Raw genomic sequence first — 13,755 nt, 5'->3', positions numbered from 1 at the left:
AGATGGCGTATTTCTTGATGTCCAAAAAGTATTTGTCTCAGTATCGCACTTAAGCTTATCGTCAAAAGTATGATCATATGGGGTATCAAGTGAAATTTTTGACTGGGTTGAGGACTTTTAGGTAAGGAGGATGCAGCGTGTTACCTCGGATGGAGGGAAAAGTAACTTCAGGTGCGCCACAGAGAAGGATGTTGGAACCCTTGCTGTTCATTTTGTACATTAATGACCTTGCAGCCTTTTTGTACATATAATGCAGTTATTGTTGTGACTTGCCAAGACAGCCAAGTCACAATGAGAGGAAGCCGAAAGGTACGCGCTTAAACTCACGCAGACTGGCGCGAGGTCTGGAACAGTTAAGGGAATTAATAGTAGCAAATAAAGTACGTAGTTGATATAATACTTAACTTTAATCCACAATTGTAGAACATCGCTCTTTATGATACATGCTTCACATAATAAATATCAATTGAATACGGCGCCTTGCTAGGTCGTAGCAAATGACGTAGCTGAAGGCTATGCTAACTATCGTCTCGGCAAATGAGAGCGTATTTCTCAGTGAACCATTGCTAGCAAAGTCGGCTGTACAACTGGGGCGAGTGCTAGTCAGTCTCTCTAGACCTGCCGTGTGGTGGCGCTCGGTCTGCAATCACTGACAGTGGCGACACGCGGGTCCGGCGTATACTAATGGACCGCGGCCGATTTAAAGGCTACCACCTAGCAAGTGTGGTGTCTGGCGGTGACACCACAGTTATCTATAATGAAGTACAGTCTGAAAGAAGCGCATAAATGTACAGTCAGATCTCAACAAGATTTCAAAGTGGTGCGAAGATTGGCAATTTGCTTTAAATGTTCAGAAATGTAAAATTGTGCATTTAACAAAACGAGAAAACGTATATCATTGAGTCATAGTTGGAACCGGCCAACTCAAACAAATACCCGTCTGTAACACTTTGTACAGATACGATACAGAATGACAGCAGGTGGTAGACTTCGGTTTATTGGTAGAATACAGGGGAAGTGCAATCAGACTACAAAGGAGATCGCTTACTAATCACTCGTGCGACCGGTTCTAGAATATTGCTTAATTGTGGGACCCGCACCAAATACGACTAACAGTGGATATTGAACGTGTACAGGGAAGGGCAGCACGAACGACCCGTGGGAGAGTCACAGAGATACCGAAGAAAATGAACTAGCAGATTCTGAAGACAGACACAAACAAAAGGTTCAGCAACCGGCTTTAAATGATGACCCTAGAAATATGCTACAATCCCCTACATATTGCTCACATCGAGATCGTTAGGACATGATCAGAGTAATTAATGCACGCACAAAGGTATTCAAACATCATTCTTCCCCCGCTCCGTACATGAATGAAATGGGGAAAAAACCCAAATAACTGGTAGAGTGGGACGTACCCTGTGCCACGCACTTCACGGTGTTTGCAGAGTACAGATGTAGGGGTCGCCTGCCATTCCGTTGACGTCCCACACACCAGCGACGGATCGCTTCAGGGACCGCACACGTGGGTGGACAAATCGCAGCGGTCAATCGCTGACCGCTGGTCGCATGAGGATTCCAGGCAATCCGATGGATCGCATGCGACCCGTTCACGCAATATGGCTGTCTGCTTAACAGCTGTGTGAGACAGTAGGATGCGACTAGTTTCTCTATTTATCAAGCGTGGCGGAGTCATTTCGTTTCGTTTCGCTGTGCCCACATTGAGTAAGAAATTTACTTTAGAAATTAGAGTCATCCAGACACCACGAACTATCAGAGAAATGAAATCGGAAACCGGAGATGCAATTAATATTAAGAAGCAATACAAAATAAACCCTCCGATTCTGAAGTAATTTAGCAATTTGAAGCTTGTGCAAAAGGAGTCGAATTGATGGGAATTTCATAGGAATAACTGCCATACAATGGGCTCCACCTTACGATTTTGAGTTATTCATAAAATAATTACACGTATTATTAAAGTTTTTAACTTCTAAACAGAATGGCATATGTGAAACTTCCTGGCAGATTAAAACTGTGTGCCCGACCGAGACTCGAACTCGGGACCTTTGCCTTTCGCGGGCAAGTGCTCTACCATCTGAGCTACCGAAGCACGACTCACACCCGGCCCTCACAGCTTTACTTCTGCCAGTACCTCGTCTCCTACCTTCCAAACTTTACAGAAGCTCTTCTGCGAACCTTGGAGAACTAGCACTCCTGAAAGAAAGGATACTGCGGAGACATGGCTTAGCCACAGCCTGGGGGATGTTTCCAGAATGAGATTTTGACTCTGCAGCGGAGTGTGCGCTGATATGAAACTTCCTGGCAGATTAAAACTGTGTGCCCGACCGAGACTCGAACTCTGGACCTTTGCCTTTCGCGGGCAAGTGCTCTACCATCTGAGCTACCGAAGCACGACTCACGCCCGGCCCTCACAGCTTTACTTCTGCCAGTATCTCGTCTCCTACCTTCCAAACTTTACAGAAGCTCTCCTGCGAACCTTGCAGAACTAGCACTCCTGAAAGAAAGGATACTGCGGAGACATGGCTTAGCCACAGCCTGGGGGATGTTTCCAGAATGAGATTTTCACTCTGCAGCGGAGTGTGCGCTGATATGAAACTTCCTGGCAGATTAAAACTGTGTGCCCGACCGAGACTCGAACTCGGGAGCTGTGAGGGCCGGGCGTGAGTCGTGCTTCGGTAGCTCAGATGGTAGAGCACTTGCCCACGAAAGGCAAAGGTCCCGAGTTCGAGTCTCGGTCGGGCACACAGTTTTAATCTGCCAGGAAGTTTCATATCAGCGCACACTCCGCTGCAGAGTGAAAATCTCATTCTAGAATGGCATATGTATTTACTACCATGTTAAGGGGCATTTTAATTTAAATGTTCATAGCAAATCTATTCAGTTTTACTCAAGTCCCTTGTTATCTTGTATAATTCAGTCCGCTTCGTACAAATTATAACAAGAGTTACGGTAACCAATAGTACTGCTATTGAAAACATTTCTATCGACACTTTGAGTGAATTGTGCAAATGCTTGCAATTATACTATAAGAATAACGAATATGAAAGGAACTGGGGACAAACGTAGAACTAATTGTGTTAGCACACTTGAAAGATATACAGAATCCATTTGGAATCAGTGAAAAATGTGTTATATTCTGTAAAGTACTCTACATTTCCCACGAAAAGTATTTCAGAACAATCGTAATAAACTAGCTGAGAAATCTGTCAGAATATATGGCATGGGAGAAGACATGAGCAACATTCTAGATATGAGATGCATGCAGACTTATATCTCTTAATGGATATTACGAATGATGCAGTTATCGTATTAATAAGGTTGTTTGGATGCGGTGCGTGATAGTGGGTGAACGTCGTGGGCAACAATCTGCGAAATATGGAGCAATAAATACTAAAGCCAAATAATGTATGACGTTCGAACTTTACTGTATATGTGAAAATGTTTTTATTGTTTCACAGACAGTGCAACGTGACACCGAGTCTTCAACGTGTCTCATTCATACTGTGCTAGGTGGAAGTGGGTGACTGTGGCTGGAGGATTTCTCAATATAATGCGCTATATGGAACACACTGTTCTCTTACAAAAGCTATATTCTCTGTGACTATTCGTGAATACAGTCGCTTATACAATCCTCGCCCTGTTCCAATCTTACTGGCATTATCATTACATTATGCAGCTATATTTAACTGCGGCTGTCGCCAAGAGGACAATGCTAGTTTGGTAATATTGTCTTAACATAATAGTATTTAAATGAAATTGTGAAGGAGTGGAAGTTACTTTATGTCATTAGGCAATTTTCGTTTTAGTGCATATACACAAGTATAATATCATGTTTTCCCAATACTTGCTTATAGACTATATTTGCAGTTCCCTTGTTCACTGTAAAGGAAGAAATGTGTAGGAGATCCAACTCGTAAGCATGCCACATACAGTTGTCTGTGAGAGAAAAAGATCCAATTAAATGAACGTCAGAGCTCTGTTGATGATTATGCTGTTAGCTAATTTAAATGGGATCTGTAGTCGCCTTAAGGTAATAGGACAACCCAGATCAAGATAAGGGCATTTGTAGTATAAAACGAATTCGCCTCTTTTGTTTGCCAATCATTGTTCCCGCTCCGAAGGTGTTACTGGGCAGTTGCGTGTGCATACATAGTTTTATGTCATTACATAGTTTTGACAAATTTTGATTGCGCAGTAAACTGGCTGAAAAGTGGGAAGGAAGAGGGCCTGATCGATATGTAAAAGATGAATAGGCGAAGTGGATGATGAAAAAGCGCTACATTATGAAAAGGATTATAATAACGAAAAATAAGCCAAATTTTTATCCGAAATCATTGTAGTGAAAATAAGCAAAGTAATTAACGAAAAAGCGCTAAATTAAGAAAAATATTATAATGCCGAACAATAAGAGAAATTTTTATCCGAAATCACTGTAGTGTACCGTTCGACTATTTAACGAGTATTTTTATCTTTGAGTCTATGTGAATTTTTTTGTTTGTATCTCTGTTGACGGTCGGTAAAGTGTGACTGACGAAAACGGGCAGAGAGACTAAAAACTATGTATTTCATATTACACGTTGTTATATGACTCTGAATGACGGAACCGTACGAGGATCGTAACGTGTTGGACGAATGAAACAGTAAAAGCATTTTCACATGTGCGGTAAAGTTCGTAAGACACAGAGTCTACAGCTTTGCCTAAGAGTATTCATTGCTCCATATTTCAGCACAGTCACCCACTGCCACGCACCGCGACCAAACTTGCTTACTAACAGCGTGAGATCAAGTGCTATCTACCACCACAATCACGACTGGGTAGTCACGGAAAAAAGTTGTCAGTACGTACACACACACACACACACACACACACACAAGCATTTTATATGTAGATACAGATTGTAATTCTCGTTTACTTTTATTTCATGTTCTGAAAATATTGTTGAGGGGTTAGGAAATCGACTGCAGCTGAACTTCTCGACACACTGACACTCGTAATACTGACTGAAATTAATACGTTTGTTTGCGTGGCCATCTTCCGCAGCAGCTGTTAAAATAATCCGTCTCGAGCTGACTGCAATTTAATTAAAAAAGAATTACACCAGACGCGTTTCGCTATTATTTATAAAGCATCTTCTGTTGTTATTCTGCAAACTGGATACATACGTTTGTACAGTTTTGGTTGTTTTAGGTTAAAAACGGCGTTTTGTTTATAAAGTAGGTGTGCAGTTACCTACGGTATTTCTTTACATATGCGCCTCCTTCCTTCCCTCCTTGGTCGCGACGCTTGGCGTCGAAAGACTTCGATTCACATTTGCACTTGGCAGTTTTTGCCATTCTATAGTATTTCTTGCGCTGCATTCTTAAAACTGTTTCTCATTCCCCACTGCAACAGTGTTTATGTCTGTTCGTTTGTTTGAGTGTTGCCAACTTGTGAAACTAGTGTGTGTGTGTGTGTGTGTGTGTGTGTGTGTGTGTGAAATTGTCTTGTTTGTAGGTAGAGACGTAAAAGGATTCGAGATAGATTGACTTTTTTTTCTTTTCTTCTTGGTGGTGGTGGTGGTGGGGGGATGGACTTGGACGGTGTAAATAATGCGGCGCAAAAAATACTGCAGAATGGCAAAAAACTGCCAAGTGCAAATGTGAATCGAAGTCTTTCGATGCCAACCGCGGAATACGGAAGCGTCCGATCCCGCCCGTCTGCTTTGACCCATGACGTCACAAATATGGCGGAAACGACCATAAACCACGATTCCAATATGGCGCATATAAAGTCGTTACGTACACATTATGAGGACGAAAATACATCGAAAACCAAACACACACACGTTCCGAAAAAAGCATAATGACACTAACGGGACAAGCGCGAGAAATAGGGGGTTTTTGGGTGGGGACTAACTAAATATAAACAAATTTAGACACCCACCCCCATACAAAACCACGCAAAACGACGAAAAAAACCGACAGCACATAACACCCCAAATACCACTAAACACAATACATCTGGAATCGGACACTTCCCGTGACCTATATAGCTCAACAGCAGCTCCAGACCTCATAAATTGGGATCGAACACTTCCCTTGTCCTATATAGCTCAGCAGCAGCTTCTGACCCCATAAATTAGGACCTAACACTTCCCTTGACCTATATAGCTCAAAAACATCTCCCGATACCAACATTCACAGCCACACATTGGAATCGAACACTTCCCTTGACATGTTATCCTTACGACATCTCCACATACAGCCGTCCCTGGTCCGAGAAGCCGGAACTTTAAGCATGCCTCATTTCTTCACGACATACTGAACACTTCACGAGTTCATCAAAAAATCCGAATAGTTGAAGAAATTTTATTAGAGACAACGCACTGTCCCTCATCATAGCCGACAACCGAAAACTGTCGACCCTGCCAGTCATAGCCATACCTACCAAAGACATAAAAAAAGCAATTTACCAAAATTCACACACTACGCCACACTCGCAAACTAAACCAAAAACACCACTTAACACACCACACCACCAGAGAGCACCACCGATCGCATCAAAACGACACCTACAAACACGCCACTCTGGCAAACTAAATTCCGCGCCGTCGTGACGTCACACACAACAACCTTACGTCACGGGTCAAAGCCGACGGGTGGGATCGGACGCTTCGCCATCAAGGAGGGAAGGAGCAGAATATGTGGAGAAATACCGTAAGTAACTTCCGCACAAACTTTACAAACAAAACGCTGTTCTTAACCTACAACAACCAAAAGTGTACAAACGTCTGTATCCAATTTGCAGTATAACCGTGGAAGATGCTTTATAAATAAACGCGAAACGTGTCTGGTATAATTGTTTTTAATTAAACTGCAGTCAGCTCAAGACGGGTTGTCGAAGCGAGCGACCGATTGCAGGCGATATTTCTCGTGTATAATGCCCTTATGAAATGGCCTTTATCTGCTCGTACTGTGTTGTTTACTAACCCCATCGCCCCTCCCCCCCCCCCCTCCCCTGCACACCATGAGTCCATTCATTTCGGCCCCTCACCACTGGCGTTATCGCTGCAATCTGTCGCTCATATGTAGTGCCCTTATGAATCGGCTGGGTATCGTGTTGTTTACGGGTCGACAGAAGCGTCCGATCCCACGCGTCGGCTAAACCCGTGACGTAAGGGTGTTGCCGCGTGTGACGTCATGACGGCGCGGAGTTTGGTATGCGAGTGTGGCGTGTTTGTAGATGTCGTCGTGTTGTGGCTTGTTGTGCTCTCTGGTGGTATGTTCAGGGTCTTCGTTTGTATGGTGTAATGGGCTCAGTTTGCTTTTGCTCATTATCCAGAACTGTTCGAGTGTCGGCTGTGTTTGTAGTGGAATTCGTTTCAGTGAGTTAACGATTTTGTGTGAAGGTTAATTTAGTGTTGTTCACTGTACATCGTGTGGTAATTTTAGTAAAATTAATCGGTTGTTGTTTTTGTTCAGGACTGGATATGACGGATAAAATTAACAGTGCGCAAGTCAAGGGAAGTGTTCGATCCCAATGTGTGGCTTGGTATCGGGAGATGTTTTTGAGCTATATAGTAGTAGTAGAGTAGTAGTAGAGGGGTTTTTGGGCGCACGACAGCAAGGTCTTCAGAGCCCGTTCAGTAACATAGTGAGACGGGTGTCAAGAAAAAACTCAGAACAGTAATATAAAACGGAACATAAAACACGGGGAACAATCGTTGAAAAACATGTGCTCACCCACACCGAAGCGTGGGATGAAGCAGGGTGTCAGCAGTAAAACATGGACAACACAGGAAGAAAATGGTAGAGGGAGCTAAAATAATGTAGCAGATGGAAGTGACTGGCTGACTGCAAGGAAAAAAGGGAGGAGTCAGCCACTCTGCAATACACTAAAACCTCCAGCTTAAAAGTTTAGGCCAGAGTCCAGACACATCACAAAACTTAAAAACCCTAGACACACACGTCTCATCATTAGCTAAAACAGAAGGCAGATCCCCATCAACTTGTGCTTCTGCCCGTGCATCACGGTATAAAATGCAGTCTGTTAAAATGTGCCGGACAGAGATGTGCACACCACAAGCATCACAAAACGGAGGATTCTCCCGCCGTAATAAATAGCTATGTGTGAGAGGACAGCGCCCGATCCGAAGGCGTGTAAGGGCCACCTCTTCCCGCCTGAGCAACTGGCAGGAGGAACGCCACGGCCGAGTGGTTGGCTTTACCGACCGCAGTTTATTGGCCGTCACCGCCAGCCATTCGTCCTCCCACAACTCCATGCACTTCCTGTGAAGTGCAGCGATGACTGACTGCAAGGGGATAGGACACTGGACCACATCCTGCTCTCTGCAGGCCTCCTTGGCAGCCCGATCGGCCTGTTCATTGCCCCATAGGCCAAGGGAAGTATTTGATCATAATTTATGGGATCGGGAGCTGCTGTTGCGCTATATAAGTCAAGGGAAGTGTCCGATTCGAGATGATATTGTGTTTAGTGGTATTTGGGGAGTTTTGTGATGTCGGTTTTTTTCGTCGACACATCTACAAACACGCCACACTCGCAAACCAAACTCCGCGCCGTCATGACGTCACACGCGACAACACCCTTAAACACGATACTCAGCCGATTCATAGGGGCACTACATATGAGCGACAGGTTGCAGCGATAACGCCAGTGGTGAGGGGGCGAAATGAATGGATGAATGGTGTGCGGGGGGGGGGGGGGGGGGGGCGTTAGTAAACAACACAATACCAGCGGATAAAGGCCAATTCATAAGGGCATTACACAAGAGAAATATCGCCTGCAATCGGTCGCTCGCTTCGACAACCCGTCTTGAGCTGACTGCAGTTTAATTAAAAACAATTATACCAGACACATTACGCGTTTATTTATAAAGCATCTTCCACGGTTATACTGCAAATTGGATACATACGTTTGTACACTTTTGGTTGTTTTAGGTTAAGAACAGCGTTTTGTTTGTAAAGTTTGTGCGGAAGTTACTTACGGTGCTTCTCTACATATTCTGCTCCTTCCCTCCTTGATGGCGAAGCGTCCGATCCCACCCGACGGTTTTGACCTGTGACGTAAGGTGGTTGTGTGTGACGTCACGACGGCGCGGAATTTAGTTTGTCAGAGTGGCGTGTTTGTAGGTGTCGTTTTGATGCGATCGGTGGTGCTCCCTGGTGGTGTGTTAGGTGATGTTTTTGGTTTAGTTTGCGAGTGACGTGTATGAATTTTGGTAAGTTGCTTTTTTAATGTCTTTGGCTATGACTGGCAGGGTCGACAGTTTCGGTTGTCGTCGGCTATGATGGGGGACAGTGCGTTGTCTCTAATAAAATTCCTTCAACTATTCGGAGTTTTGGATTAAGTCTCGAAGTGTTCAGTATGTCGTGAAGAAGTGAGGCTTGCTTAAAGTTCCTGCTTCTCGGACCGGGGACGGCTGTATGTGGAGATGTCGTAAGGATACCATGTCAAGGGAAGTGTTCGATTCCAATGTGTGGCTGTGAATGTTGGTATCGGGAGATGTTTTTGAGCTATATAGGTCAAGGGAAGTGTTAGGTCCTAATTTATGGGGTCGGAAGCTGCTGCTGAGCTATATAGGACAAGGGAAGTGTTCGATCCCAATTTCTGGGATCTGGAGCTGCTGTTGAGCTATACAGGCCAAGGGAAGTGTTCGATAACAATTTATGGGATTTGGAGCTGCTGTTGAGCTATATAGGTCAAGGGAAGTGTCAGATTCCAGATGATACTGTTTAGTGGTATTTGGGGTGTTTTGTGATGTCGGTTTTTTTCGTCGTTTTGCGTGGTTTTGTATGGGGGTGGGTGTCTAAATTTGTTTATATTTAATTAGTCCCCACCCAAAAACCCCCTATTTCTCGCGCTTGTCCCGTAAGTGTCATTATGCTTTTTTCGGAATGTGTGTGTGTGTGTGTGTGTTTTTCGATGTATTTTCGTCCTCATAATGTGTACGTACCGACTTTATATGCCCCATATTGGAATCGTGGTTTATGGTCGTTTCCGCCATATTTGTGACGTCGTGGGTCATAGCAGACGGGCGGGATCGGACGCTTCCATATTTCCTCGTTACTAATCCCATCTTCGTCCCCCCCAGAGACTGCGGCGCGGCGCGACGTACCTTGGCGACGAGGCTGTCGGCGGGCAGGTCGTCGGCCTTGGCGGCGTGCGCGGCGGCGGCGGCCTGCAGCGCGGCGGCGTAGTCGCGGTCTGCGCGCACCTTGGCGGCGAGGCAGCGGCGCATCGCGTCCACCAGCCGCAGCTCGGCCTCCTGGCGCGCCGCCAGCGCCTCGTGCTGCGCCGACACGCGGCCGCCCACGGCCGCCGACGAGAAGCCCATCTCGCGCTGGCACTACGCGCGCGGCCCCTCCATCACAGCCACACTCCGCTACGGTGACACACGACACTCGCTACTATTCCTTGCCACAGTTTCCGAGTCACAGCACACTACACTAAATAAATACACCGATCCAGAACGAGGCCGACTGCGCTACAGCGATTCAAAATTTCCCACGATTTATTCTTTTGTAGACGCCAACTGTGTCCCGTGTTCTAGTCACCGCGGTGAACTTCGACCAGTACCACAGTTATGTGTTGTTAACTCCCACGCAGAATTTACTGTAGAAGAGAATTTTATTGAACACTTCACAAACGGTTACAGCAAATGACAGTAACGATTCGATATACTGCACCGATTAACACTTTAGAGCAGAAGAGAACCTCGCTCAACATTTAACACGTCATAACAGTAGGGGCATAGCGTACGGTAAGTGTATCAGTTGTGGTCGACAGATATCGCTGCTACACTCCTTATGTGCTGATAGTACGTTACACACGACACAAAACCTCGCTCTTCTACACATCGACTAAATCAATTTGTAAACAATTTTTAATGCACCTCACTCTGTATACGTTCGATGTCCCGAAAACTACTCGTCGAAAATCGCTGTCTCTCGTCGACTTGTTACAGCCTGGACATTCGAGCTTCACGGATGGCCGTAGTAAGAGAAGATTCGCCCGTCTGCAGAATACACCACGAAATGCGACCACGTTCGACAGAGCTTCGGTGAACGACGGGATCGACGTACTTGCTGCGCTAACTTCGAGATGGAACCACAAACACTCGGGTCCAGTTGTACTTCTAATTCGCTCGCCGCCTTTTGGTACACTCCAACTCTCATAACATTTACGACTGTTTGGACATAATTTTTTGATAGGGAATTTCAACGATGTTCACTCCAGAAGGAATGCGACATAAGAGGCAACACAGCGTACAGCACTCGCAACTTGTATACCATCTAGGCGGTAGGAAGCGAGAGCTGAACTCCTGGTCTTAGCACATTCAGAATAAACATGGGCAACACGAAGGCTCACAACAGCTTCAAACATGTGGTATGACAGACGAGGTTACTTGATAATTTATTTTATTTTTTCCTGGTTTCGTTCTACAGATAATTTGAAACGCAGTACATCGTAAAGATGAGCTCTTAACACTTCCACACGTGATACTCCTATTTCTAGTGTTAATACCAAAATATTACAGCTATCATTTATTTTTGCTTTCACCGTTCATCTTTGTGGCTGTATGTCATATCTACGGAAGCTGCTCTCAATTACTTCTGTTATCTTTCAACTCTTTAATTAGTGCTAAGCAACAAGTTGATTACAGTAAGCGAGGGGATATCACCCTTGTCACGCTTTGCCGAAGAACTATTTACACCGTTGTTATGTAAATTTATTCGTAAGTTTAAAGTGAATTAATGAAAGAGAAATTAGTATCGTTACTCAATAGTATTTCGTAGAATTATCAAGATGCGTCGACTATTTTATTGTGGCAACGTCGAGGGAACATAAGCGAAACTCGTGGAAAAGAATTGCTACCCGTCGGAAATAGTAGTTTGGGGATATCACCGACTTCGCAGATTTAGTTGTTATTGTGACGCAGTGGAGTCACGCGTTGCACAGATTTGATGAACTCGCAACGTAATACAACGAAATATATCCACTTTGCACTTCTCTTGAGGATAACTTTTTTTTTTCACGAATATGGAAATGTAGTGAGATGGCTTCCACTGCGGTGTGAATCACTCCTCTTCAAATATTTATAGTTCACAAGTTCAGTAGTTGCACACAAATTTTGAAAGTAGCTCAGAAGTATTTCGACGATACTTTTGACAGCTGCGACGTAACATTACAAAGAACACAGCACGAATCGAAGGAGAAACACATTCCGCGCGCGTACTGGAGAAATAGCAGCTCGATGATTCACCAGACAAAAATAGTCGAGAGAGAAAATAATCTGGCGGGGTTGAAAGTCGGCCCCGCACAAACGCCGCAGCTGTCCGCGTTGCACCCGCAGCCGCCAGGTACCGTTGAGACGACCCGGTTGGCAGTCGGCGGCTCGCACGAACGCGCCCGCACGGACCTCGGTTGCCCGTCCTCACCGCAACTGCCCGCCGGCCACTGTCCTCCAACTGCGGACGTCCCGGCAGGACCGCCTCTGACAGCAGACTGCCGCGCCTGGTTACCGCGCCATCCGCCAGGCGGCACACCTGTTCGTTCCTAGTAGTTCGCGTTCCTGCCGCAGAGGTGCTGTTGTACAGCCCGGACGAAGCTATTGCTGGCATCTTACTGGGAAGATAACGCAATTACAGGCCCACCGTTTGACCTTTGTCGATTCCTTTGTAGGAAGACGACTATAAAGCTTTTTCTGTTTGACATTGAGGTCACTTGGACCTTGGGATGAGGCCGTTCACCTTGGTACCTACGTATACTCAAGAACTCAGTGCCTTAGTCAAATTTTCATTTATTTTCCAGTTTCAGCTCTACAGCCATCACCTGATAGTTTCAAAAAATACGGTGGCTGCAAATTAATCAAAATTAGATTAGTACTTGTTCCATAGATCATGAATACGACACTTCGTAATGACGTGGAACGTCTCAGGTTAATAAAAGGTGTCTATACAAGATATTACATTACACAAAAAAAATTACATGACACTTAATATTTTTTTTTTTTTTTTTTTTTTTTTTTTTTGCGGGGGGTCGGTGTCGAAATTACCCACTTACTGTATCTAAAAATTCATCTAATGAGTAGAAGGGTAGAAGGAGTTGCCATTCAGAAATACTTTTAATTTCCTTTTCAAAGTCTGTCAGACTTTTGATGCTATTAGGTAAGTAATCAAAGACTTTTGTGGCAGCATAATTTTCCCCCTTCTGAGCCCAAGTTAGATTTAACCTTGAGTAGTGAAGATCATCCTTTCTCCTAGTGTTGTGGCCATGTACACTGCTATTACTTTTGAATTCGTTCGGATTGTTAATAACAAATTTCATAAGTGAATGTATGTATTGTGAGGCTATAGGTAAGCTCCCTAGCTCTTTAAATAAGTGTCTGCAGGATGATCTTGGATGAGCTCGAGCAATTATTCTGATTACACCCTTTTGTGCAATGAACACTCTTTTACTCAATGACGAGTTACCCCAGAATATGATGCCAAACGAAACCAGAGAATGAAAGTAAGCATAGGAAGCTAATTTACTGAGATGTATATCGCCAAAATTTGCAATGACCCTAATAGCATAAGTAGCTGAACTCAAACGTTTCAGCAGAAAATGTTCCCAGACGATTAAATCTTCAGTTTAAACAAAGAAATTTTTCTATATGGAATTGCTTCTTTGCTATTTCCTGTTTACATTTAGGACAACCATAGTTATGGGCTGCGAGCTTGAAGGTATCGGAG

The 13,755-nt window shown here is 44.5% G+C and overlaps 1 protein-coding gene across 1 annotated transcript in view; it reads right to left on the bottom strand.

The window, feature by feature from the left end:
- Positions 1-10,187, bottom strand: part of LOC124719019 (tyrosine-protein kinase Fer-like) — a 687,090-nt gene extending 676,903 nt beyond the window's left edge. The window contains exon 1 of the mRNA XM_047244689.1: positions 10,137-10,187. The gene's annotated coding sequence lies outside the window, so the exon portion shown is untranslated. The remainder of the gene's footprint in view (positions 1-10,136) is intronic.
- Between the last annotated feature and the right edge of the window lie 3,568 nt (positions 10,188-13,755).

This window comes from Schistocerca piceifrons, chromosome 10 (assembly GCF_021461385.2).
Source record: "Schistocerca piceifrons isolate TAMUIC-IGC-003096 chromosome 10, iqSchPice1.1, whole genome shotgun sequence".
Lineage (NCBI taxonomy): Eukaryota > Metazoa > Arthropoda > Insecta > Orthoptera > Acrididae > Schistocerca > Schistocerca piceifrons.
The sequence above is the reverse complement of the archived record's forward strand: the minus strand, read 5'-3'. Positions and strand labels throughout refer to the sequence as shown.